Source organism: Thamnophis elegans, chromosome 6 (genome assembly GCF_009769535.1).
Source record: "Thamnophis elegans isolate rThaEle1 chromosome 6, rThaEle1.pri, whole genome shotgun sequence".
NCBI classification, from domain to species: domain Eukaryota; kingdom Metazoa; phylum Chordata; class Lepidosauria; order Squamata; family Colubridae; genus Thamnophis; species Thamnophis elegans.
In genome coordinates this window covers 83,373,132-83,400,631 of record NC_045546.1, presented here as the reverse complement: position 1 = coordinate 83,400,631, position 27,500 = coordinate 83,373,132, and positions in this window count along the sequence as shown.

Genomic DNA, 27,500 nt, shown 5'->3' with positions numbered 1-27,500 from the left:
TTCAGAAACTGAGCGCAGTTTTGCGCCCGGTATTCTTGGAAGAGGTCCCGTTGGAGCCAGAGGGGTTTTTATACGAAGAAAGGAACTGCAAACAGTAAACGTGACGGCCCCAAGGAAAGGAGAGGCTGAGCCACGGGAACGAAAAGAAAAAGGGAGGGGAAAAAAACCCGCCCTCTTCCCCTTCCAGGTTTTCTTAAAAAGCAGGCAGCGCTCCTTGGCTGCAGGGCTTCACAGGGACCTTTCCCCCTCCCACTGCTTCGCTCGCTTGCTCGCTTTCCCCCCTTTGGCTAATTTGGGCTTCTCTTTCAAAGAAAGAAAGAAAGAGAGCCCGAACTCTGGAAGAGGAGGAGCCAGGGTGTGGAAGGGGTTTACAATCCCCCTCCCTTCCCATCTGGGAGCAGCCTGAAAAAACTGCTGGGAGGTATGTGGTTCCTAGGTCAGCGGCGCGTGGGATCAAACTAGGAAGAAACTGGAGGTGGGGGGAGCAGTTCGAGAGACTATGGAGAATATGGACTTCAGAGGCGGACCAGAAAGAGGTCCCGACAAAGATCCGAGGCTGAATTCGGCAGTGTTTATGGATCAGGGTCAGCCCCACCAGCTGGCGACAGGAGAGCAGAGAGGAGCGGACGGAACAGAAGCAGCCCCAGGGCTCCGCTGCCGCTCCCCGCATTTTCTGGACGGGGATCCCTTGGAGAGGGGATTCCTTCCTGCGAGACCCCGTTCAGAAAATGCAGGGAGCGGCAGCGGAGCCCCGGGGCTGCTTCTGCTGCGTCCGCTGGACTGTGGGGCTTGGAAGGGGGCGGGAAGAGCGGTGGGGCTGGCGGTGGCCGGCGGTGGCAGGCTGGTTCGCCTCCTCCTCCTCCAACAGGCAACAGCACTGCCAGATCCAGTTGTAGACTCGAGTATAAGCCGAGGCGGCTTTTTTCAGCCCAAAAAGTGGGCTGAAAAACTCGACTTATACTCGAATATATACGGTAGATAGATAGATAGATAGATAGATAGATAGATAGATAGATAGATAGATAGATAGATAGATAGATAGAGATAGAGATAGAATATATATATATTCTATCTCTAGAATATATATACTTACAGTCACAACCCCTGGTATGCCCAAGTATGGGAGGAAGGTCACACTTCCACTCTCTGTCATTAGGCTCGTCACAAGAGACCATCCAGACAGAAACCCAATATTTTTTTTATTTTTTACTGTTGCCTTTTTTGTTACATTTGTTATATTTATGCTGATATACTTTATTCACTAGAGCTGGAGAACTCTCATGGCTAGCTTGGCAGGCTGGATTGCTGCCAACGTCTTGTCTGTGCTGGATTGCTGCCAAGGTCCTCTCTGTATGTTAATAAATCCTTGCAGTATTTTTGTTTTGGCGTTCTTTGGTGTAGGACAAAGGGGGGGGTCAAAACAGGAAAGCACAAAAGACACCATTTGTTGTGAGTAAGGGGAATAAACCTAAATAGCACAAAAGGGGGCAATGAGAGGAAACTGCTCAGAAAGCAGAAGGAGGTGTGAATCAAAGATTCTTGCTAACAGAAAAGGAGCTATCTCTCCATTCTGCAGAATTGTAATTTTTCAAAGCAGTAACAACTTTGTTCCAAGATCAAATATTCTGGGTTTTAATGGTAGAGTTTCCCCCACCTATCCAGCCCCATCACTTCTAATGTCAAACCCCAGTGATGTTTGGGATTGGCATCAATCCTGAATTGATTCTGAACAGGCAGTAGCACATCTAGAGACCATATAGTAAATGTCCCCCCCCCTCCCCTCTTTTAATTTTTATTTTTTGCTTATTTTGGTTTGCTACCAATCTGCAGTTACAAATGCAGTCACATTTCATTCAGGATCCAGATTTAAATAACCATCATCGTAATAATGTTAACCTTTGTGAATTCAAGACACTTGCTCTTCATTTTGTAACGGTGGACTTCAAGGAGTACTAAAGTTAGCTGGAAGCTCATTTAATTTCTGTTTTAAGTTAATAATCAACATTCCCTTGAATTAATTGTGAAGTGTTGTAATTTAGTAGTAGAGGGAGACTTTCATTAAGATTCCTGATTAGGAGAACACTAATATAGTTGGAAAGGTTATACAAATTTGTAACCTGCTCAACATTAATTACATATATAATTGCAGCTGGATAAGATGGAAAATATTAGCAATGTGGACTATACTATTTCTTAGAAACCATGACTACCCTAATTCTAGTGGTGTTCCTTGATCTAACCCTTCCCTGTAAAGTATTCTACTTTTTCACAGATTCAACTTTTCACATCCATGTTATGTTGTTCTTTCTACCTGTTCCATTCATTTCTGTTCTATTCTATTCTATTTTATGCCGATCCATGAGCATAATAAAAATTGAAATTGAATGTTGTTCTTATACTATTGCCCTTTCTAAGGCTGCTATTTACACATTTAAGTTCATCTTGATATTCTGGAACTATGCTTCCCTATTTCCTACTAACCTTCTCCAAGAATTTTGGTTGAACCCTTTCTTATCATGTACTTCTCTTATGATTTGATCATTTATGCTAGACAACTACTGATAGTCTTTTCTTCTCTCCTTCTTTCACCTAAAAACCATATATGCACACACATAGGTAGTGCATACCACTAATCCAGGTGGAATATGGTGCTCGCATCGCACTTCCAACTAAGGGACTAAGTTTCCTTAATATGTATTAAACATATCTATTGACAACACCAATGTTAGGCCTTTCATTGTGATTTATAGGATTGCTCTTGACAGCTAGGACAGCTTGGATAATTTTCTTAACCAAACCATTTATTTTCAATTAAAATAAATGTTGGTACTAATATACTGTATGTCAAATTAGGTTTACTAGACTTGTTATAGTTTTAATTCCTTGGGAATTTCTGGGAGTCAGAAGTGGAATGTGGCTGCTGAAATTTTTGATTGTTGCTGTTTCAGTGCTTTATGGATGATGAGATTTGGACAAAATTGAAATTATAGATAGGTTATTGACCTTTAGGCAGGCTTCACTGTGTTGGTATGTTACTAGAATTGTTCTGAGGATATTAGGATGTTAGATCTATTAGTAAAGGCCACACGTTATTTTCAGTGTATGTGCCCATAGCTTATTTATCTGACTTTATACAAGGTAGAAGGTAGCATATATGGAAATACTGAAAGTTTTTGGAATTTCAAATGCATGTTCAAGTCTTGGCCTTCCAGTGTTAAGAAGATTTGAACATCTGTGTGAGTTTTAAACCTATTGCATGGTTGGGCTTAGTTACCTTAATCAGTTTGTTAAATAATATAAATTTTGATTAAAGTTTATATAAAATGCTAGTTTTAATTTTAATTAAGAGTTAAGTTTTATGTATTTAGCTAGGAATTACAGTGCCACCAATCAAAATCATATCAATTTATAGCCCTTAATAATAATACTAATCACAATAATGCTTTCCACTATATTCAGCCTACAAATTACTGACTTCCCAAAGACTATCTTCCCACTCAAAAAATAAAATATTCACCAAGAAACAAAAAAACCTCCTCCAAACCCATTTCAGCCTAATCTTGGATCAATTTTGTAAGTATAATGACCAAACTTCCTACAAACAATAACATACAAATGGTATTATACCACAAACCATCAAAGTCAGCACACTAATCATTACCATAGCAAGTCTTCTATTAACAACAGGCATTCTATTTATATTAACTCACCAAGTTCCCCCAAACCCCTAGGCACTAAACTTTTTCTTCAATCAACTTGCCTTCTTCAAGATGCTTCAACATGCATAAAACCACTAAAATTCAGTCAATAAATCTCTACATAACTAACTGACTTCTGAACTAAAAACAAAAACAAACACTACAAGCTATCAAAATATCTCAAAAGGTACAAAATATACATGTCCAGTTGCTATGACTCCTTACCTGGATGACAGAGAATCTTCACTGATATATTGTTACTCACTTTGGAGAGGAAACCCTTTGAGGTTGATGTGGGAAGAGTTGGTACATTCCAATGCTCTCCACCTAATTAACTTGCTTTAATCGATGAAGCTACATCTGAAACCAATTAAAAAAAAATAAGTCCAATTTCCATGACTCAACTTTCAGACAGCTTTACCTGTATCATCGACGTAAGGATCAAAGGTTTATTGAACACCATCCTACATTCAATTCACACAATACAACAACAAAATCTAATCAAAAACTTCCAAAAATTTTCATGTTGTTATTTGGCATTTACAATTATTTCAGCCACAATCCTTTTTATAATGAATGAAAATCAAATAATATTTTGTGTGTGTCGTATGTCCAAGAGAGAATGATCTATCAAATAAGCCAGTGAAATCATCACCACAATAGTTCCTGCTGTTATAAGCTATCAAATAATATATTACTTGATATCTCATAACAGTGTATATGGTATGATAGCAAATATAATTTAGGAAAGAGTGCTAAATTCTGACTGAAAACTGGAGTCAACTATTTATTCAGCCTTAAAACTCAATAGGTCAGTTTGGGTTAATCATTATTTCACAGTTTAGCATAATTTACACAATCATCTTTTAGATATCATAGAGTGAAAGAAATCCTATATTATTTCCATTCTTTGGAGAAATATTTGTTAAACAAATGAATTATAATTAAATTATTGTTGATCTTCTGAATATATATTAGAGATATCAATTGGGGGGGGGGGGAAATGTCCAAGGAAGTTAACAGCAGAGAATTAGATATTTTCCTCTGTATTGTGGAGAAGAAATTCTTTTAAATCTTTTCTTACTCTGCCTTCCAGTAGTCCTGGTTCAGGGAAATCCATTATTACACCAGAGAGTAGCACTGATCTAGACAGAATAACAGGGAAGGCTGATCACCTTGTGTAACAGGGAAACATGAGTTAGATTACCTGGAGATTCAGAGGTCATACAGAGGATAGCAACTGTTTCTCAACCTCATCTTAATGTGCCAGCTAGGAAATTCTGAGAGTTGGAAAAGTTTACACATCTTAAAATGTCTGAAGCTGAGAAACACTGCTTCAGGGTATCACATGTCCCTTCCTCATTGACTGAGGTTGAGAAACACTGATACATCCCATGAGTTACATCTATACACACTATTAGGTTTACAAGTTAAGAACCATTTTTAACTTCATTCATCTCATTTTCATGAACATTGAAAATATTTTGTTGATGTTTTTATCTTTCTCCTGCTTCTCTCTCTCTCTCTCTCTCTCTCTCTCTCTCTCTCTCTCTCTCTCTCCCTCCCTCCCTCCCTCCCTCCCTCCCTCCCTCCCCCACACTTCCCCTCCCCCTACCTCCCCCCTCTCTCTCCATATGTGGACCACAAATTCAGGGAACAAATACTACTTTAAAAACATGGATAAATGCATATCCCAAATATAACAAAAACTGTATAATCTCCATGAAAATATTATTATGTATAACATTATTGTAGCACAAAAGGTGGGACTATAGTGTTTTACTAGCATTTGTGGAAGTACAAGAAGAACAAATAATATTATAATATTTCTAGCACCAACAGTGCCTAAATCAGTGAAATTGTGATGAGTTGTGCAACCAAATATAAATGCTTCAAGTAACAAATTAGTACAATGGAATGCACAATATTTGCCTTTGCTTATTCAAGTGTAAATTATTGTGTAAGATTTAATAATTTTTCTAAAGATGAAAAGGGATTTTATATAAGCAGTAGAAGATTTTATACTAATAGAATGTCATATCTGAAGGTAGCTTGTGGATTTTGCGATCACTGTTTGTTTTAACAGAGTTTGGCCTTCAGTTATATTGCTGTATACCAATGTTCTGTATTTATTACATCAATATGGCAGTGAAACCCTCTAAATTTACCTATAATTTATATTTTGATCCTCTTCTGACTATCCTCTTAAAGGCTTTTGCTAGTTAGCCTTATGTTAATAAATATGTGGCGCAAAATGTTCTGCATTTCATATAGAGCATACTTTTTTCTGCAAATACTTTTTTTGAAAAGTTTTTTTTATTTTAATTGAACAAAAACACAAAAAAAGAATCATCCTTTATTACATCTTGTAGAAATCGTGTCGATTGGTTACAGATAACTTGCATGCATTTCTTTCACACTCATTACTTATAGTTCATATTAGATTATACACTTTAAATCCAAAATCTTTGTATATCTTACTATCAATGTATCACAATTCTCATTTGACTACAATTATTTGAACATGTTTTTACCTCAAATCATTCATACTTAAAGACACAACCACATTAGCTATTTCAAAAAATCCTCCAATAACATTACACCTTTATGACATCTTTTAAGTAAAAGTCAATTAATAAAGTTTCTAAACCTTCCCCCCCTTTTTCCCCCAACTCACTGTCTAGAATTTATATCCAAGTTACTTTTACCAATACTATAGCATGTATATATCGTTAAACAATGTCCATTGACATTTCCTTGTTGTTATTATAATTGGCTAAAAATCATTTACTATTTATGTCCCATCTTCTCTCGTCACCACCCCCAAAAAAACCTTACACCTTTATAACAAGATCTAAATAAAAAAAATTGTTAATAAAATTAACAATTCTTTTTCCCAAGTCACAATTTGCCATTTATATCCAAATTTCTTTTACTAGTTTGCCAGTACATGTATATATCATTAAGCTGTATCCATTATCATTTCATTATTGTTATTATAGTTAATTATTTGTTAACGAATAAACATTTAATAACAATCTAAGAGTTACTAAATTCCTACTTATTAATCACCAAAATCAACTAATTTTTTATTATCAACTTTCATTGTCAACCTGTATCTTTCCAGTAACGAACAGTCTTATCTCTCTTGCCAATTGTGGTGTCAGTCTTCCTTTTATCTTCTTTATAAGGTTTTTATAGACTTCTCTCTGAACTTTGTTGCTTGAAGCATCTCTCAAGTAAACTCGTTGACTACCAGCTACTACTAAAATTAGTTTGTCTTTGGTTGTCAATCTTGCTTCTGAAAAAATTCCTCTTCTTAAGTCCATCATCATTACCATTTTTTTCCTCTGTATCCTGGAATCTGGGGTAGAGCTCCAATTTGTTGAATTCCCTTTTCCATATTCCCTTCTTTCCACTTTCACCCACATTTGCTCCATTAATAAATTCATCTATTGTCTTATCTTTATCTTCTATATCTTCATTCTCTCCTTTAATTTTGGGGGGCTCCAACGCCATCATCTTTTGCTGTGAGGAAGACTAGTCTTTCCAACTTCTTCTCAATTCTCCCATATTCTTCCAATAGATTTTGAATTCCAGCCAAGATATTTTGGAATTTTAAGGTTTCCTCATCTGAATATTGATCCATGTTTCCAAAACAGAAGAAAGAAAGAAAAAAAAAACCCAATAGCCACTGCCACTCTAGCCTTCCAGGCCTCTTTTATTTATTTTTTTATTTTAGATTGACTTGAACACAAGTTCTTTTATGCTCTTCAAAGGAGAAGGGTTCTGTTTTTTTCCCCTTTCTTTCCCCTGCCAAAATGGTTCTCAAAGGCACCTGTGAAAACAATTCATGCCCTTGGCTCTTTATCAGTTTCTGTAAACAAGTTGCAAATCCTTCAGCTGCTAAGTCAGTGAAATCAAAGAAGAGAAGAGATATGTTGTTTCAAAAACCCCAGCCTCTGACCTCCAAGTGGCAGTGTGCTACTTTTCACTTTCTAATATTTATCTCTGGCTCATAGGAAACAAAGTTCTTTAGATTTCTTTTAGTGAAATTTAATAACAAGTAATAGGAAGAATTGTAAAAATAAGAAGGAAGGTTTTAATCCAGAAGACAAAAAATAAAGCAACAAAAAGCAGAAGAAGAAAAAAATCAATCCGTTCACTTTAAGAGGAGAAATGGGAAACGTTGTGAGCACTTCAATCCACAAAGAATAGTTACAAAGAGGAAAAAAAAGCTTTCCAAAGGGATCCAATTAGGGTTAATTTTGCCGCTCAGTTCTTTTGCTTAAGGATCTAATTTGGCTTTAAAGAAAAAATTTCTTTGGGCAGTCTTTCACAAAATAGAAAAAAAAATATCTCACCAGATGGACTCACTTTCTCTTTTCACTTCCTTCCTTCCGGAGTGTCCCGATTTCATCAGCCTTGGAGCTGCCTGTTTCCCGCTGGCTTGAAGCGCTTCCCTTGGGGCGATCAGGGACTTTGCGATGTCCCTGACACCAGCAAGGCTTCATCTTCCTGATCACCATCTCTACGGGATGGTTTAGGTCTCAATGGACCATCCAGCGGCAAAAGTGTCAATGGAGGTCTCGAAGGATCAAGACCGCACGTTGTGACATCGTGATGTGGATCCTCCATCTCATTCCGCAAATACTTTTATTCAGACATATTTTGTTATGTTCACAAACTAATCAGCTTGCTACTTCTGTGTCTTAAAACAGTTCCATCTGCTACATACAAAGAGAAAGCATTGCCCTAATATTTGTACATCAACTACATCAGCAGAATTTGGTTAAAAAATGTTGATAACATCATTAAAACTATAAGTTGTGCTTACATCTCCATTCTGGGTATCATTTGCTTTTGTACAGTAGTTTAATAGCCTACAAGTATCTGCCAATTCAGCCTATTGTATTTTGTAGTTAATCAAACCATAGTTTATAAAGACCGGATCTAATTATTGTATCTTTGCCTCAGTTCACAAGATCCATCATGGTTTGGAAATAAATCTATATGATTTTTTAAAGAGTTTCCTTATAATATTATTTCAAACATAAAACTTACCACCATACCGTTAAAAGTCAACAGGACCTCTAATATAAAATATAACAGGAGGAAGAATAGCAATATAGCAATAGCAGTTAGACTTATATACCGCTTCATAGGGCTTTCAGCCCTCTCTAAGCGGTTTACAGAGTCAGAATATTGCCCCCAACAACAACCCGGGTCCTCATTTTACCCACCTCGGAAGGATGGAAGGCTGAGTCAACCCTGAGCCGGTGAGATTTGAACAGCCGAACTGCAGAACTGCAGTCAGCTGAAGTAGCCTGCAGTGCTGCACTCTAACCACTGCACCACCTCGGCTCTTAGTATTAAATATGTTCACCACCTTGAGTTAATTATAAAAAATAAAGGTGGAATATAGATAAAAATAATAATATGGAGTTCGTGCTTATTTAGATCTATAAAAATCATATTAGAACTGGCAGAGAATTATGCCGTAGAAACCAAATTTATATAATCCTAAGAAATACTTGGGGTTAATCTTTATGAGTGTCAACTTCGAAACCAGATTAATTTTAATTGGTATGTTTGTACAACATATATTTCACAGGGACATCTACCATATTTTCAAATTCAGGATAATGTCTCCATATTCTTCCATGTTTGAAAAACTGAGATTGCTGGATAGATCTTGATAAAATCAGGCATGAGCGAAACTATATAGGAATCAGGTGATCAGGTGTTGAGATGAAACAAGGCAGGTAGGACATGGCAGCAGCAGGTAAAGTGATGAAAGAAATTCTTAAAGGAAACAAGGAGAAAGAGTTAATCAAATTAAATAAGTTGAATTTACTCTGAATGTTACATTCATCTTCATGTCCTCAAATCATTTGGTGGCCCCAAACATTGTAAACATTTTTGGGATGTCACATTTCACCTGTTTAACACCCAGTGTCAAATCTGCATAGGTCCTGTAAGTGAAAGGCAGAATAAAGTCAGAAAACTGCAGAAATGGGAACAAAATGGGGACATTAAATAGTATGGGAATAGAAAACATTTTTAACAAGTCAGATAGAACATTTGGTATAATAAGAATGTGGTAGTGTGCCTTCATTTATTTATGGATTACATTCATAATGTAATTGCTGGCAGTATTGATCATTCAATGTCTGAATTACACAAGAGAAGACACTAGATTGCCAGTGACAAAATATGTCTAGCGGATATTTGACTGAAAATTTAACATAATGTAACTTTAGGGAGCAAATTTGCTGTATTAGTTAATATAAGCTCACATTTTCTCAGCTGTCATATCATGTTGTGTCAGTTCATTTCAAAACAAGCCTTGCAAGAAAATTATGAATAGAAAGAATGAGTGTGGTTGTAGCATGGAGAATACTTCTTCACATAATATGCTACCTACCTTCTTAATTTTGCATCTCTTTACATCAGTGTGGGATATAAATTGTAAGAGATGAAATAGAAGACTTCACCCCATTCCCAAGAGGTCTTTAAGGGGTGCGCATAAGCACATCAGCGTGCCTACAATCCCTGTCCAAACATTCCCTTGAATTCATATTCATTTCATGTATACATAATCATGTTTATACATATCTGTTATCTAATTCATGCTTGATGAAATAAATAAATAAATAAATAAATAAATAAGGATAGAGAAATTATCTATTTATGACTGCCGATGAGAATCCTGTCAATTCAATCTCAGTGTAGGGTTTTAGCTATAGCCAAAAAGAATATGGCTTGGTAGCTAACGAAAAAGAAGAAGAAGAAGAAGAAGAAGAAGAAGAAGAAGAAGAAGAAGAGGAAGAGGAAGAGGAAGAGGAAGAGGAAGAGGAAGAGGAAGAGGAAGAGGAAGAGGAAGAGGAAGAGGAAGAGGAAGAGGAAGAGGAAGAGGAAGAGGAAGAGGAAGTAGTAGTAGTAGTAGTAGTAGTAGTAGTAGTAGTAGTAGATTGCAACAGTTTACTTGATTGAAAAGAACATAGAAGAGGCATAAAAATGAGAAGTAGGAATAATGACAGATTAGTGCTACTCTCTAGTTAAAATCTCTCTCTCTCTCTCTCTCTTTCTCTCTCTCCCTCCCTCCCTCCCTCCGTACACACACACACACACACACACACACACACACAAATTCCTATGTATATAAGAGGGAGACAATTGTTAGGACAATTAGGAGATAGATGGATGGATAGATAGATGATAGATAGATAGATAGATAGATAGATAGATAGATAGATAGATAGATAGATAGATATGTAAATAGATAGATAGACAGACAGAGATGATAGATAGATAGATAGATAGATAGATAGATAGATAGATAGATAGATAGATAGATAGATAGAAAGAAAAAGAAAGAAAGAAAGAAAGAAAGAAAGAAAGAAAGAAAGAAGAACAAAAGAAAAAATATATTGCAGCATGAAATGACAGGATACAGAGTATAATGAAGATTATTGGACAATTCTCTATATATTAAAAGTAAATTATTCATGTTTCATTACTTGACTATTTGAAAGGATAAACAGGCCTGATGTTTCTAATTTTTTTTAAAAAAATTAACTCACTATATATCATAGGAATCATAGAAAGACACCTCAGCAGCAATAAGACTGGAGACCTCAAACTATTGTGGCTGGAGAGTGATATATAAACTGCTTGGTGGTTTGCTCAAAGCATTATCTTATATTGATGAAAATCTCATCTGTGGGCACCCTATTCTACTTGTGGTTTCGAATAGCAGTGTAGGGCAACATATGATGGATTTATTGAAGAGGAATTAAGGATAGCCTCCAATCCATTCAAACGATTCTACTTATCTGGTATGCTTAGAACAAATCAAATCTTGGTATAGTTAACTTTTCGGCCATGGTCAACACTGGATGAAGGGGAAAATTATAAAGGTTAAAAGGTCAAGAAACTCCTGAATAATCTTGTAGTGTTTTGCTCCATCAGTAATTCTTCCCCACCAAATCAATGCAATTGCTCCGTAGGGTAGCATCTATGGTAATTCCAGAATAAATTATTGAGTTTGTTTGAAGCACATAGTATATTATGATTGTGTAGCTCAAGGGACATCTTAATCTTTCATAATAAACACTACTTCCAGATTTAAATCTCTCATGTAATAATGTTCAGATTATGAATGTCTTGGTGACAAAAATCTTTAGATTTATCAGTTTCCGAGGGGGGGGGAGGGAGGGAGGGAGGGAGAGAGGGAGGGAGGGAGAGAGAGAGAGAGAGAGAGAGAAACTATATGTAATATTAAATCAGACCTAAACTCAGATTTCAGTGGGTTTAGATGGAGATTCATTGATGTGAATCAATGGACTTCCATTTTAAAACAAAGATGATTTACTGTTTGTTTCTAAGTAATTAAACATTACACCACCAACATTAGTAAAATATTATCTATTAAACTGATTACATGGATGGCAAATTCCCATTTATCTCTAAACAAAGGACTTGAAAAGAGGCTTAGGGAAATCATATCTCCTTTCAATACGGTTAGCATACATGGAAATAATTGAGATTTTCATTCAGACAATTTACATAGATTTATAAGTCCTTTGGTTTAAAAATGTACAGGAATAGGAAAAATGTGAATACAGCAATACCATAGCGGGTTCAAAATGTTTATGCCATTTCTTTAAGCTTTACTGAGAGAAGATATTTATGCAAAGGATTAATATTTAAAGGATTTCTTACAGAGCAATCTTATGGTGATATCAGAATACCGAGATATTACAAATGTTCTGTTAAATGGTATGCCATCAATAAACTGCAACATTAATATTTTAAATTTGAATATTAACATACACACATTCCACACAATTCAATACTGCTATGAAACTGGCAAGGTGATCTAATGCAGTGTTTCTCAACCTTGGCAACTTGAAGATGTCTGGACTTCAACTCCCAGAATTCCCCAGCCAGCATTCGCATTCGCTGGCTGGGGAATTCTGGGAGTTGAAGTCCAGACATCTTCAAGTTGCCAAGGTTGAAAAACACTGATCTAATGTACGTATATGTACTTCTTCCCTGAGTTCATTCTGTTATACGTTTATAAAAATAACAGTTTATTGCTCTGTAGGAAATTAAAGAGATAATCAGTTAGGAATAAACATTCTTCTGGAAGGGAAAGAAAATGAATTAACAGCTGATTAAATAATTACCTTAGAAAATCTATCCATGCTCCAAATTGAAAAATTCAGGATAATGAAGTACTCTGCATATAGTGTTGTACTTAAGCAGAATGCCACACTCTATTGGTTAATTGACCCTCTTACTTATTTACGCAGTTTAAAGCTATTTCATTTTTCTCACATCCAAGAAACATCACATTTAAGCTAATAAAATGGGAGATCTAGTCCTGCTTTAGCCATGAAATCTTTGTGATTTTGGACCAGTCTCTCTCTCTCAGGGAAACAGAGGGAGGAAGAAGTATTAGGGTTCTTGATTATTAAGGAATTATTTTAAAAATAAGAAAGGTAGGATTTTTTTTAAAAAAACAAATCTAAAAAAAAAAAGTCCTTGAAAGTAAATGATGCAAATCGATTTTATGCTCAGAATAAAATTATCAAATCATTAAATTGGCAAGGCATTCAGGTCACTGCTCCATTCAGGAATCCTAACTAAATTGTGACTAAAATTAGAAATAAGACCCATTATTCTGATCAGAAGTGTCTTGATGGGCGTCACATAAATTTTGGCCTTTTTGTAAAATCACATTTTATCTGAATTTAATTAAAAAAAATGAAAATTACCAGCATTTTGTTTTGTTATATCTCTATAGATTATACTAATCATTCTTTGTGAGGATGAATATGAATTTATCACTATGAATGAAATATTTTTCCACTGTATTTTATACGGCAACTTTGACATGTACAAGCCCCTAAGTTCAATGTTAATATTATACTCACAACATCTGGCAAATGAATACATGAAGATAAAGTAAAGTGAAAAGTAAAATGTAAATTTGAACCAGCTTATTTGTTATATTTTGATTTACCAAGGGGACAGCATATGATATGCAATATCTTTCCATTTCTATAAGCAATGTGGATAAGGTATAATAAAGTAATTTCCACATTTTTTTTCACCAAAATAATAAACTAAATAAGATGGACAACGTGTAGTGTAAAGATTGATAAAGCCCTCAGCATAATTCCATTCAGCTTTTGATCATAATGGGAACTGATGGAAAACTGAATAAAGAATATTATCCATGAAACAACCTGTATGAAGCTAAACTGGGTTGATTCCCAGTCTCTAAATTGCCACCATAGGTAACTGAACTCTGGAAATGCTGTCACTCTTCTGAAGTACCATATTTTTCGGAGTATAAGATGCACTGGAGTATAAGATGCACCAAGATTTTGAAGAGACAATTTTTTAAAAAAGGTTTTGTACTCTCTACGTAGCATATCTTAAATAGGTATGGCACTTATCTTTTCAACAAACACCTCCTATTCCTTACTTCCTCCAATTGTACATCTATTATCCCCAGGCTGTTACTGATCATGGATTCCCATCTGTTCTGTTTATATTAAATTTTGATCAAAGTCTAGTAGATTTCTGGTACAAAGATCAATAGCCCTTTGGATAAGACACAGTTGAAAGCCTCAAGAAATTATAAGTTATATCTTCCTATTTGATCTGTAAAATAAAGCCTTTCTCTATTTTATATCTGGTGAAACAAAATTCTTTCTTTCCCTCAAACTTCAAGTATAGATTTCTTTTAAAACAGCTATGTTTATGTTTTCAGCTTTTAATCTTAAACAGAATCATCATAATTAACTTGTTCCTTTATTTTTTATTTTCATAAAACACTGAGTCATTTAAAAATAATAAGATATTTATAGAATGTCCTTTCTTATCTATACCTTTTATATGTTTGTAATACACATTAATCATATCCAATTTATTCAATAATTTTTCAATTTTCTCAAATTTAGATTCTAAGTATTGTAATGATTTTTTTTACATAGTGTTACATTTTTAGGATTGTGCCACTTTCTCTTGCCAGCATATTGAATAGTGCACACAGTGATATGTTCATGTCCAGCAAAGAGCATCCCACACCATTGCCTGTATTACCTCCCGCTTTAATACAGATAGCAAGCACCCAAGTGGAAGGCCAAATCAAAACCGCAAAACACAACAAATGCAAATATGAAAATTGCCTGTACACAAATGTTGTACAAAATGTTTTACAGATGGCACCTGGCACCAACAAAGTTAGCTAAAATTTCAACAAATACCTCCCCAAAATGCTGGAGATGTGAATCAATACACGGAACATATTACCATTTATGGCAAAAAAATTTTGGAAAAGGATCAAAAATTGGCTGGAGGCAATAACAGGGGTTAAAATAGAATGGAAACCTGAAGTTTTTTTTAATTAGGAATTGTCTCTGCGAAATACAAAAAAGCTTGTCCAGAATGCAGCCGCGCGAGCGATCGTGGGTGCGCCTCGATTCACCCATGTAACACCTATCCTCCGCGAGCTGCACTGGCTGCCTGTTGATCTCCGGGTGCGCTTCAAGGTGCTAGTTGTCACCTACAAAGCCCTTCATGGTATTGGATCTGGGTACTTGAGAGACCGCCTACTGCCAATTACCTCCACTAGACCAATAAGATCCCACAGATTAGGCCTCCTCCGAGTTCCATCCGCCGGCCAATGCCGACTGGCGACTACCCGGAGGAGAGCCTTCTCTGTGGCTGCTCCGACCCTCTGGAACGAACTCCCCGTGGAGATTCGAACCCTCACCACCCTCCAGGCCTTCCGCATAGCCCTTAAAACCTGGCTGTTCTGACAGGCCTGGGGCTAAAGACTTGCAGCCCCACTTCGAATGGTATGATTGTTGTGTTTTTTAGCTGTGTATGGTCTTTATGTTTTGTAACTTTGTTTGTTTTTTTCCCCTCCCTTGAATTGTGAGCCGCCCTGAGTCCCTTTCAGGGAAAAGGGCAGCATACAAATAAAGTAAATTCAAATTCAAATTCAAATCCAGTAATATTTTTTTTTTTAATATCCCACTCCTCCTCTCCTTGGTGTATTTCCACTACATGTCAATATGCTTAATATATCCTAGTTTTAAAGAAAAAAAACAGTATACATGTGGGGTCACATTATATTAAAATCTATATAACCTGATATATATCCCTCCCCCCTCTATAAAACCTGATATATATCCCTCCCCCCTCCCCCCTAGTTTGGTTCAGGCTTGAGGCCTACTTTGGTTCAGCCTGCCACATCATGAAGACAGAACAGGTAGACAACATTATGTAGAGGTAGATCTTTCTGCTCCATCAGCTATATCAGAATCTTCAGAGGTTGTCTCATCTGGTTTGAAATACTGCATAGAATTAATTCAATACAGTTCAGTTCCAGTTCCAGGAAATCGTTGAAAAAATAGATAGCTCTTACCTTGCCTTTATCAAGCATGGAAAAATAAACTCCTAAACAACTTTACTATTTTGTCTATTGTGAGAAATTGTGTGGGAAATTGGATAAAATACTTTAATGTTTCTAGAAATGAGTGTAGGTGATCTTGTTTTACACTCTTTTTAAAATCAATGCTATGTTTTATTTTCAACCAAAACAAAGGATGGGATTTAAAGGAGGAAAGGCTGTTGATATACAGAAATAATTCATCCAATTTCACAGAAGACAATGTTTTGAGTTAGCACTGGAGAAAGAATATAATGAAATGTGTATTCAGAATTGCTTCTATGATTGAGAATATCCCTGGTACCTTTTGACCAGCTAACTACAGGTGAGTTGCACTGGGGGAAAAAAAGGGATGTGTCTAAGAAATAACACCATTCCTGAATGTGATACAGCTGATGGTCAGGTGTTGTGTAAATCTAAAAAGTATAAAAGCAATTATACGGTCAAACCAATTGGTGGATTAAAACACATCCCAAAACATCATTATGCAGCTGTTCAGGATAAACAACTGGGAAACAATGGGTTGGGGAAAACAATAAACACTAAAAATCAAGACTTTTTCTCATGCCTAGAATCAAAGATGGTATCAAAGAAATAAATGATTATGAAGAGATGACAGAGCTAGTTCTGTTTGGGGACCAATGGTACTATGATTTTTTTAAAAAATTATACAATACAATCTGGAACGATCACCGGGACCAAGGGTTTTGTCTTCTGAGCTTTTGGACTCATGCTGGAGCCCATCTTCAGGGAACTTCTCTCTAGCAGAGGGTGCGCTATTCTCCATGAGATATTTAAAATGCCTGGTAGAAGTGGCTTTTTAGATATTGATTGGGGTGTGTTGATGGCTGACTTTTAAGTCATTAGCTGTCATTACCTTTCTAAGTACTTGATAAGCAGGTGGTAAATCAGGACTCCTATTGACTCATGGGGGGGGAGGGGGAGGAGGGGGCTTTTTCCCAGGCTTCAATCACTTCCCTGACTGGTTTTGTGCCTGTCATCCAACAATCTTAGTAGCTGCAGATATGAATGTGTGCCCTTGTAATAGTCTGTTTCAGGGGTGGGTTCCTGCCAGTTCTAACCTCTTCTATAGAAGAGGTTCTAGAAATCTGCAGTGCCGTTTAGAACCGGTTCCAGCTCCCTCCCCCTGCCCGTCCGCACATCATCAAGATGAAGAGCGAGAGGAGGAATTCTGGGAGTTGAAGTCCACAAGTCTTAAAGCTGTCAAGTTTGAACACCCCTGAGGGTATTTTTTAAGGGTTAGGGGTGCAAGGGTCGTGTAACTGGACAGCTTTAAGACTTGCACACTTCAATGCCAGAGTTCCTGAGCCAACATGACTGGAGGAGGAATTCTGGGAGTTGAAGTCCACAAGTCTTAAAGCTGTCTAGTTTGAACACCCCTGGGGTTTTTTTTTTCTAAAAGGTTAGGGGTGCAAGGGTCTTGTAACTTGACAGCTTTAAGACTTGCATGCTTCAAATGCCAGAGTTTCTGAGCCACATTTTGGTTGCTAAGCAAGAGCATTGTTAAGTATGTTTCACCACATTTTACAAGTTGGCCACGCCCACCCAGTCACATGGCCAGCAATCCACTCCCACAAAGCAGGCCACACCTACAGAAGATGTTCTAAAAAAATTTGAAACCCACCACTGGTCTGTTTAAAATAACAAGACTTCAAGAATCACTTTCATTTGATTCGACCAGACGTTCTCCAGCTGGACAGACGTGGGGGGGGGGTCTCACATGAACCCTGACTGTCAAACCATCTCTGAGATCTTTTTTAGATCGGAACCCCCCGGAGGGGGGGGCAAAGAAGGGGTAGCATCTCATCAGACCCAGGGGGAGGCAACAGGTCCCTCACGGGTTGGAGATTTGCTCTCTGAATCAGAGTAGGGGCTGCAGAAGAAGCTGGCTTCCAGCCAAAGCAAATGAACAGGAGTGTGAGGAAGAGATGAAAGACCGATAAGAAAATTCATCTAACCCAAAGCCATAAATCAAACTTGGAAAAGGCAAAGAATCTTGGGAGCATAAATAATATTGATGGTCAGATCAGGATTTTTGTAAAAAGAAAGGAAGAAAGAAAAGGAAAAACAGGAGGCATTTGTTTGAAACAATTTGGACAGAAAGGGAGAAAGCAGAGAAGTGACAAACCCACCCAAATGCTAATTCTAAATTTGGCTTTCGTCTTGAAAAGATTGTATTTTTAAAGGAGTCTAGGAGCATGAAGGTTTATTTCATCCGAGTGTTTTTTAACTAATATATCTTAATCAACCCCAATTAATGAGAGATGGACTGTATCTCCTCACTGACAACTGATAACTTAATCTTGCTTGTGTGGGAAATGCTAATTAACCACCAGCAGTGAATCAGAACTTGGAAAAGCAGGAGGTGAAGAAGAAACATACCTGAGTTTTGGCTGTATGTTAGCTTGTTCCGATTAATATATTTTGAGCAGCTATAACCAATGAGAGATGATAATAACAGAGCGAAGGGTGGGTTTCTTCCTTTTTTTCTGCAAAAGATTAAGATGGCTCCAGCTTCTCTTCCTGTTTCATAGTAGTTGAATTAACTAAATTTAAGGTGGACCAGAACCTCAAAATAAGACTTGTATAACTAACTGCAATTTTGGAACTGGACATTAAGGAAGAACAAAAGACACAAATACACAAATACACACACACACACACACACACACACACACACACACAATGACTTTCATTTGAGGGCAAACTTGTTGATACTGAATGTAATACTAGAGTTTTTGCTTATCTCCATCATTGTATTTTATGTCAGCAATATTTTGTGACCAAGGCTATTGCTGCTACACCATAATTTTCAATATATTTTAGATTTGGAACAACAAATCAGGACCTGATCTTTGTGGAAGTTTTGATTCATAACAAAAAAAGATCAGAGTTGTCCAGGTTTTCTTGTTTAAGCATATTCTAATCTATTCCCCATATCTTGCTGCTAAGGATACATGTAATATATGTGTTCATTTTTTTTTTCTTTAGAGGAAAAGTTCAAATGTCTAAAAAGATTTAAAAGAAATTGGATCAGGGAAATTATTAGTATAAAATACTAATGAAGTTTGAGGGATCTTTCGGGATTTTTGTATGCTTTCACACCTAAGAATAGTGAACAATAATATTTTCATTTATCTAATAAAGTCAACGCAAAATTGGAAAGTGCTCAAATGCGGCTGAACATCATTATAAGTAATCCTCATTTACCAACCATTAATTCAGTGATTGGTTGGTGCTGAATAAGGAGGCTTATGATTGGCCCTCAAAGTTATGATTGGCCTTTCAGCTTCAACGGACCTTGGAGGAAGCTAGCTATCTTGACCCCTTCCAGTCCGGCTTCAGACCTGGTTACAGCACAGAAACCGCTTTGGTCGCATTGACCGATGATCTCTGGAGGGCCAGAGATGGAGGCTATGCATCCATCCTGGTTCTCCTTGACCTCTCAGCGGCTTTCGATACCATCGACCATGGTATCCTTCTGCGACGACTGCGGGAGGTGGGAGTGGGAGGCACTGTTCTGCGGTGGTTCTCCTCCTACCTCTCGGACAGGTCGCAGTCGGTGTTAGTCGGGGGGCAGAGATCGTCCCTGAGGCCCCTAACATGTGGGGTACCTCAGGGTTCGGTCCTATCACCCCTACTATTCAACATATACATGAAACCGCTGGGCGAGATCATTCGGAGGCACGGTATAAAATACCATCAATATGCGGACGATACACAATTGTATCTGTCCGCCCCGTGCCAACTCAATGAAGCGGTGGACGTGATGAACCAGGGGCTGGAGGCCGTTAAGAACTGGATGAGTGTTAACAAACTGGTACTCAACCCGGATAAGACCGAGTGGCTGTTGTGTTTCCCCCCCAATAATTTGGCTAATATACCAACACTTAGGCTGGGGGGTCAAATTCTATACCCCTCAGATAGGGTCCGCAACTTAGGAGTCCTCCTGGATCCACAGCTGACTCTTGATCACCAGCTGTCGGCTGTGACCAGGGGGGCATTTGCCCAGGTTCGCCTGGTCCGTCAGTTGCGGCCCTATTTAGATCGGGGGGCTCTCACAACAGTCGCTCGAGCCCTTGTGATCTCTAGACTGGAATACTGCAATGGGCTCTACATGGGGTTGCCCCTGAAGTGCATCCGGCGACTACAGCTAGTCCAAAATGCAGCCGCGCGAGTGATAGTGGGCGCACCGCGGTTCGCCCACGTTACACCTGTCCTCCGCGAGCTGCACTGGCTACCTGTTGGTCTCCGGGTGCGCTTCAGGATACTGATGACCATCTTTAAAGCACTCCATGGTAGTGGATCTGGGTACTTGAGAGACCGCCTTCTGCCGATTACCTCCCTAAATCGACCAATTAGATCGCACAGACTGGGCCTCCTCCGAATTCCATCTGCCAGTCAATGCCGACTGGCGACCACACGGAGGAGAGCCTTTTCTGTTGCTGCCCCGACCCTATGGAACGAGCTCCCCATGGAGATCCGTACCCTCACCACTATCCGGACCTTCCGCGCAGCCCTCAAGATCTGGCTCTCCCAGCAGGCCTGGGGATAGGCTCCTAATTACCCGCCCGAGTGTTTGTTTGATTGCTGAATGAAAGTTGGGTTTTATTATTTTTCTGTTGTTCACATATTGTTTTGTTTTGACCTTGCACTTCCCCTCCCCTGTGGTTGTAAGCCGCCCTGAGTCCCCTCAGGGAAAAGGGCGGCATATAAATCCCAATAAATACCTAAATACCTAAATTACAGCCTTTGGAATGTCTGCATGGTCATGTGACCTAAATGTGGGTGCCTGACAACCAACACATATTGTTTTTACAATGGTCACATGATTATTATTTCTGAGAAGCCAAATCAGTGTAAAAAAAGGGCAGGAAGTTTCAAGCCAAGTCACATGGTGTCATACTTAACAACTCATTGTGATTCACTTAATGACAGCAGCTAGAACTGGCAAACTGCCATTGTCAGCTAGACACAGTAACAGCTTCACAATCCTGATTGATCATTTTTTTGTCCTCTGCATTGCTTAATCAGTTGCCAGTCTCAACTGTAATCACTAAGTGAGGATTACCTGTATTGAATAGGTCTGCCATATACATGGTACAAATTCCATATATCTACACATATATCCACCTATATAGTTGGAAATAAAGGGACATGTTTTCTTCGGTTCCACCACAAATGCGCGAATGACAAAAGCGTGTGTGACTAAACCGCGGTGACAAAACTGCGCCGTCAAAACCACGGCGACGAATGAGCGCTGAAGCGCGCCGACAACAGCGCGCCGACAGAAGCGCGCTGTAACATAACCCTAAACCTAACCCTAAACCTAACCCTAAACCTAACCCTAAACCTAACCCTAAACCTAACCCTAAACCTAAACCTAAACCTAAACCTAAACCTAAACCTAACCCTAAACCTAAACCTAACCCTAAACCTTACCTTAACTTAAATCACGCTTCTGTCGGCGCGCTGTTGTCGGTGCGCTTTTGACATCGCGGTTTTAGCGCCGCGGTTTTGTCAGCACGCTTTTGACGTTCACGCTTATGTCGTGCCACGGTTTTCTTCACCATCTAGCTATTGCTCAGCTGCAGATAGTCCTATTGAGGGGGGATGGGGAATCTGCTTTTGATGTTGTAAATAAGTGGGATAAATGTAGTCAATTGTTTGTTCTCAGCCATGAAATCAAACTGAAGCTGTTTCAATAACAGGTTTGTTTTTAACCATGTTGTGAAAACTCATTTCTTTTCAATTGTGTATTTAAAAAATGTGGTTTCTTCTAATTTGTACATTTTAGCAGGTGCGTCCTTATAATAAATGGATTTATATGTCACGTCTCATATTAGCTATATTTTTATGTTAATTTTATCTTTTTTGCACATAGATATTCGTAATTGGAAAACTGCAAGCATTCCAGTTGCTATTTACGGTAAGTCTGTTTCATTAATACTCAGAATGATATTCATTCTCTCTCTCTCTGTCTCTCTCTCTGTGTGTCTCTCTTTCTCTCTCTCTCACACACACACACACATACACACACACACACACACTTACTTTAACAAGAAAAAGGATTTATAGCACGCTTCAGAAATCACTAGAAATTATTTATCTAGAATATACTATAATAATAAACACCATTGTGCTTTGGGGAACAAAATGTGTGTGAGTTACAGCATAAGGTTATCCTGATCAGGAGGGTAAATTAAGAAGTGTGGAGTTTTGTTTTTAAATGGAACTCTATTTTCTTCCAGGACCAATAATGGTTAGTCTCAGATTCCTTACGCTTATTCAAATTCTGTGTCATTTTAGACTGGCCTAGATCTGTGCTACATAAACTGGGATATTTTTTTTTTCTTAAATGCTATTCAAATTCACAGGGAAAGCAATTTCAGTTTCTCAGAAGACAAAAGCTTTCCATGCCAGAAAATGGAAGAACCTACATCCTGCTTACATTATTATAGAGAAGCAACAAGCTCAAGGCTAAAATATAACATTAATTCATACCAGAGCTCTTTTTATATATTTTTTTTATTTTCAAAACAAACATACAAATCCTCCTTCTTTACATACTGTAGAAAGTGTATCAGTTGGTTACGAAAGACTTTTGTGCATCTCTTCTATCGTTATCAAATATAATTCATATTAATTCTAATATCTTAATTTGGATATTTATTATATTACCATCATCATACCTCCACTTTTATTTGACTATGATTATTTAAACGTCCTTCATCATAAAATATACCAAGATTTAATACACAACCACATGCTGGCACTTCATTTCCTTATTTATAAAATCCTCCATTAACATTAAATCCTCATTTAATGTTAGCTAAACATCCATAATATTTAATACCAAAATTTTCTAATCCTCCATGTATATAATTTATTATCATTATCCTTTCTTTATTTAACTTTATCCTATATCATAACATTTTCCCCCTATTAGTTAAAACTTAGCTGTGTCTAATTTTGTTCATTTTTATTGTTATTGTTATTAATAACCTTTATATATAGTCCAAAAATATTTCTAACCTTCCCTTCACGGGTAACATTCAATATTCATATCCAATTGTTACTTATCATAACATCTCAACATTGTATACATTACTATCATTATCAATTTTTATTTAACTATGCCTATTATCTATACTATACCTATACTATATACTACGGCTCTTTGTATTCCAACTGTTCTTATAATTCTATTAAGTTTTAAAACTTAAACTAAACATTAAGGCCATTAAAAGTACACACACACACACACACACACACACACACTACTCAGGTTCTTGCCGGAGCAGTTAACAATTTAGTAGAAGAAAGGAAACCAGTAATAGATGAGAGAGACTGAAATAAATTCTAGAAAAGAGATTGGAAAAAATATAACAAGGAAAATGCTTCTAATGCAGATTGCGCTAAAAGTAATAAGGTTGTTGAAGATCTTTCCTTTTCACTCTGCTCTTCAGGTAAAAAAGCCAGTGTTGGAAATAACCAACCAAAGAAGTAGCACAATTTTCCTTCGATCACATTTTTCTAAGAGGCAGAAATGCAAATCTAAATTTACAACTATATTTGTCAATATAGTAGCAAAATACAGGCATGTTGACCGTTAATGAATGCATCAATCCACCTTTTTAATGCTTTGATTTAGGAAATAATTATCCTAATCAATGAAGGATTTTCATTTAATTAAAATTAATGAACACTTTAAATGGCTGTTCTGTGTTATAGACTGTTCTTGAATTCAGAATTAGTCTGAGATGGTACATGATAGCTATATATTAGATATCTCATTAAAAGTGAAGGCTATCTTTGTTTAACTGAGGAGGACTATGTAAGATGAAAGTCTATGAACCAAGATTATATTAACCAGGAATTTGTTTCTGAATGCTTTGTATATCTCAATAGGATACTTGAACCTTAAACAATAGCAAATAATTATACCTTGAAGGCTGCATTCTTGTATTTAATAAGCTTTGCTAAAATTAGCTTAAAAGTGGAGGCAAAGAATTATGAACTGTATAATACTTGGTAAGCAGAGGTGGCATTCAACCCGTTCTGACTGGTTCTGGTGAACCAATAGCGGTAATTTTGAGTAGTTTGAAGAACTGGCAAATATCACCTCTGACTGGCTCCACCCTCACCTACTGTATTTGCTGCTTCCCAAGGCCAAGTTGATTGAGTCCCAGCTAATTGCCTGGGCCTTCTTCTTCTTCTTTTTGATATAAATTTTTATTTTTATTACACAGACAACACATACACACAACAATAAAAAAAATGCATCATCACAATACAGCATGTCATTTGGTTACAGGTGTTTTAACATCCATATTCTCGGATAACATTTACCATCACAGATTTTTCATCTAGTATAACTAAATACCTCACTGTCATTGTACAGTATATGTTCAATTACAATTAGTATTATTTTTTTCCAATAAATCATAATTCCCTTACATTCTTAATTGTCTTAATTATATAATCCCCTTGTGAAAGAAGATTTTTTTTTTACCAACCATTTATATTTATATATCACTATTTTCAATTATGCATAATTCCACCAATCAACTATCGGGTATGCTTAGGTTCATTATTATCCTTGTACATCATACATTCAAACAGAAATCTTATTCCTTCATTTTTCAACAAGATATTCTAAATAGTGACTACATATATATATATATATATACCAATTTTCCATTATTCCCTTATTAAAATTATTTATCAACAACAAGATACCTTTGTAATATGTTCTTAAGGTTATACATTATATCACCAATCCTCTATCAAGTATACATAAAGTCATCCTTATCCTTTTTAAAGCAAAAAATTCTAAAGTATTCAATCCATGGATGTATCAGTTTTTCATTGTATCGTTGTTAATCTACTTCACAGCATAATTGTGTTATCATTTAACTCCTTCAGTTAAAACATGAGTAAAACATTTTTCATTTCCAAGTTTTTTCCTCCTGGCTGGGCCTTCTTCTGTTGCCTGCACAGGAGAATGGACCCGGAAAACAGGTTAGTGGGATGGGGAGAGAATGGAGATTGTACAGTATCCTTCCCCTGGAATGGGGTGGAAATGGAGATTTTACAGTATCCTTGCCCTGGAATGGGGTGGAAATGGAGATTTTACAGTATCCTTGCCCTGAAATGGGGTGGAAATGGAGATTTTACAGTATCCTTGCCCTGAAATGGGGTGGAAATGGAGATTTTACAGTATCCTTGCCCTGGAATGGGGTGGAAATGGAGATTTTACAGTATCCTTGCCCTGGAATGGGGTGGAAATGGGGATTTTGCAGTATCTTTCCCCTGCCACGCCCACAAAGCCGCACTCACAAAGCTATGCCATGCCCACAGAACCGGTAGTAATTTTTTTTGAATCTCACCACTGTAAGTTGTATGTCCTAGACACATTGATGAAATTTAATTGGCAATAGTGAATCAGTGTTTGTGGATCTATGAAGATGACTCAGAGGCTTTGGGATTTTTGAATGGAGAGAAACTCTGTTAGTTTGATCCTATGTCTGCCTTGTTCCCATATGGTCTGTTGAGATGGAAAAAAGTAGTCATGGAAATGGGTTTCCTAGTATCTTTTTGTACAATATGAGAATTTTTTTTATCTTCATGGTTTTCCAAACAGCTGCAGTACAGCCTATGAAATAAGCAAGTTTGTTATTGACTAGAGCTGTTGCAAATGATGTAGACATTATGACCTCGACAGCATATTGCCCTGTTCACAGTAGATTGTGAAACTAAGGGCAACAAATCACTTCTACTTTTTAACTATCACTACAACCAATCCAGAAGTTGTTTGTGTGGTTGAATTGATGGTGGAATCAATGAATTGTTAAGACTGAAATTAATAGATTGTTTAAAAATGTCTGCCATTTTAGGCTTGGATGAGAGTTGTGAAGCAATATGACAAATGTCTCTTTGCAGGAGAAGGGTTGTGTTGATTGTCTTGAAGGGAACAGCAGATCATCTCTGAATCTAACTGCCTAGGCCTAGATAACAAGACCTGGTGATGGTTAAGAGCAGAAAAACTGGGAAATAGATAGAGGAGTTAATTCTGGTTGCATAAGACCAAGACGTAAGAACAAATGTATGCAAAGCCAGAATTGAGAAGAGAGCAACAGACAGTTAATGCTGTCTGTTGATCAGACAGCAGATCATCTCTAAATCTAACTGCCTAGCCCTAGATAACAAACCTGGTGATGGTTAAGAGCAGAAAAACTGGGAAATAGAGGAGTTAATTCTGGTTGCATAAGACCAAGATTTAAGAACAAATCTCTGCAAAGCCAGAATTGAGAAGAGAGCAACAGACAGTTAATGCTACCTCTGCAAATCATATAAAGAGGTAGTGGGCACCTAATACTTCTGGAAGAAAGATACCGCATAGAGTAGGGTCTATGAAGAGGTGGTATTCAGCAGGTTCTGACTAGTTTTGGAGAACCGGTAGAAGAAATTTTGAGTAATTCGGAGAACTGGTAAATACCACCTCTGACTGGCCCCACCCCCATCTATTTTCTGCCTCACAAGTCCCAACTGGTGGGGAGGAAATGGGGATTTTGCAGTAACCTTCTCCTAGAATGGGGTGGGAATGCAGATTTTATAGCATCCTTCCTCTGGAGTGAGGTGGGAATGGAGATTTTACAGTATCCTTACCCTTCCATGCTCACCAAGCCACGGCCATATAACCAGTAGTAAAATATTTTGAATCCTACCACTGGGTCTATGAAATGTATATCATATGGGGAGTTCTCAAGAGGCCCCCTCTAGAAGCCGATACCAGCTGGACAGATGCTATTTGTTGTATATATCTTCTAGACCAGAGAGTCAAACTGGTGGCCGGGGGCTGGATGTGTCATGCACAGGCCACACCCACCCCAGCTTTGCGAAATGTCACATGATGGCAACTTGATGTGGCGAGTTTGACACCCATGTTCTAGATAGTGGAATCCAGAACTGATACAAAGTAATTGTATTCAGTTATGGCTGGGCCTAATTCTAATTCTAATTACCGTACTGTGACTAAATGATGAGCATATTATTAATACAGGCCCTTTAAAATTAGTGTCTTTTCACTTTTAAGGCCAATTCAGTGTGTTTCTGCCCATTTTTCAAGCCCTAAATACTATGTAGCCCAAGTACAAGAAGATAATGCTCCAATATGAGCAGAAATATCAGAAATTCCCTATAGATCATAAGGGTTATCCTAACCTTCAAAAATACTTCAATTTGGCCATCATAGTTGCTGATATTCATGTTGACAGTGGAATTTGTCCTAGATACTGTAACAT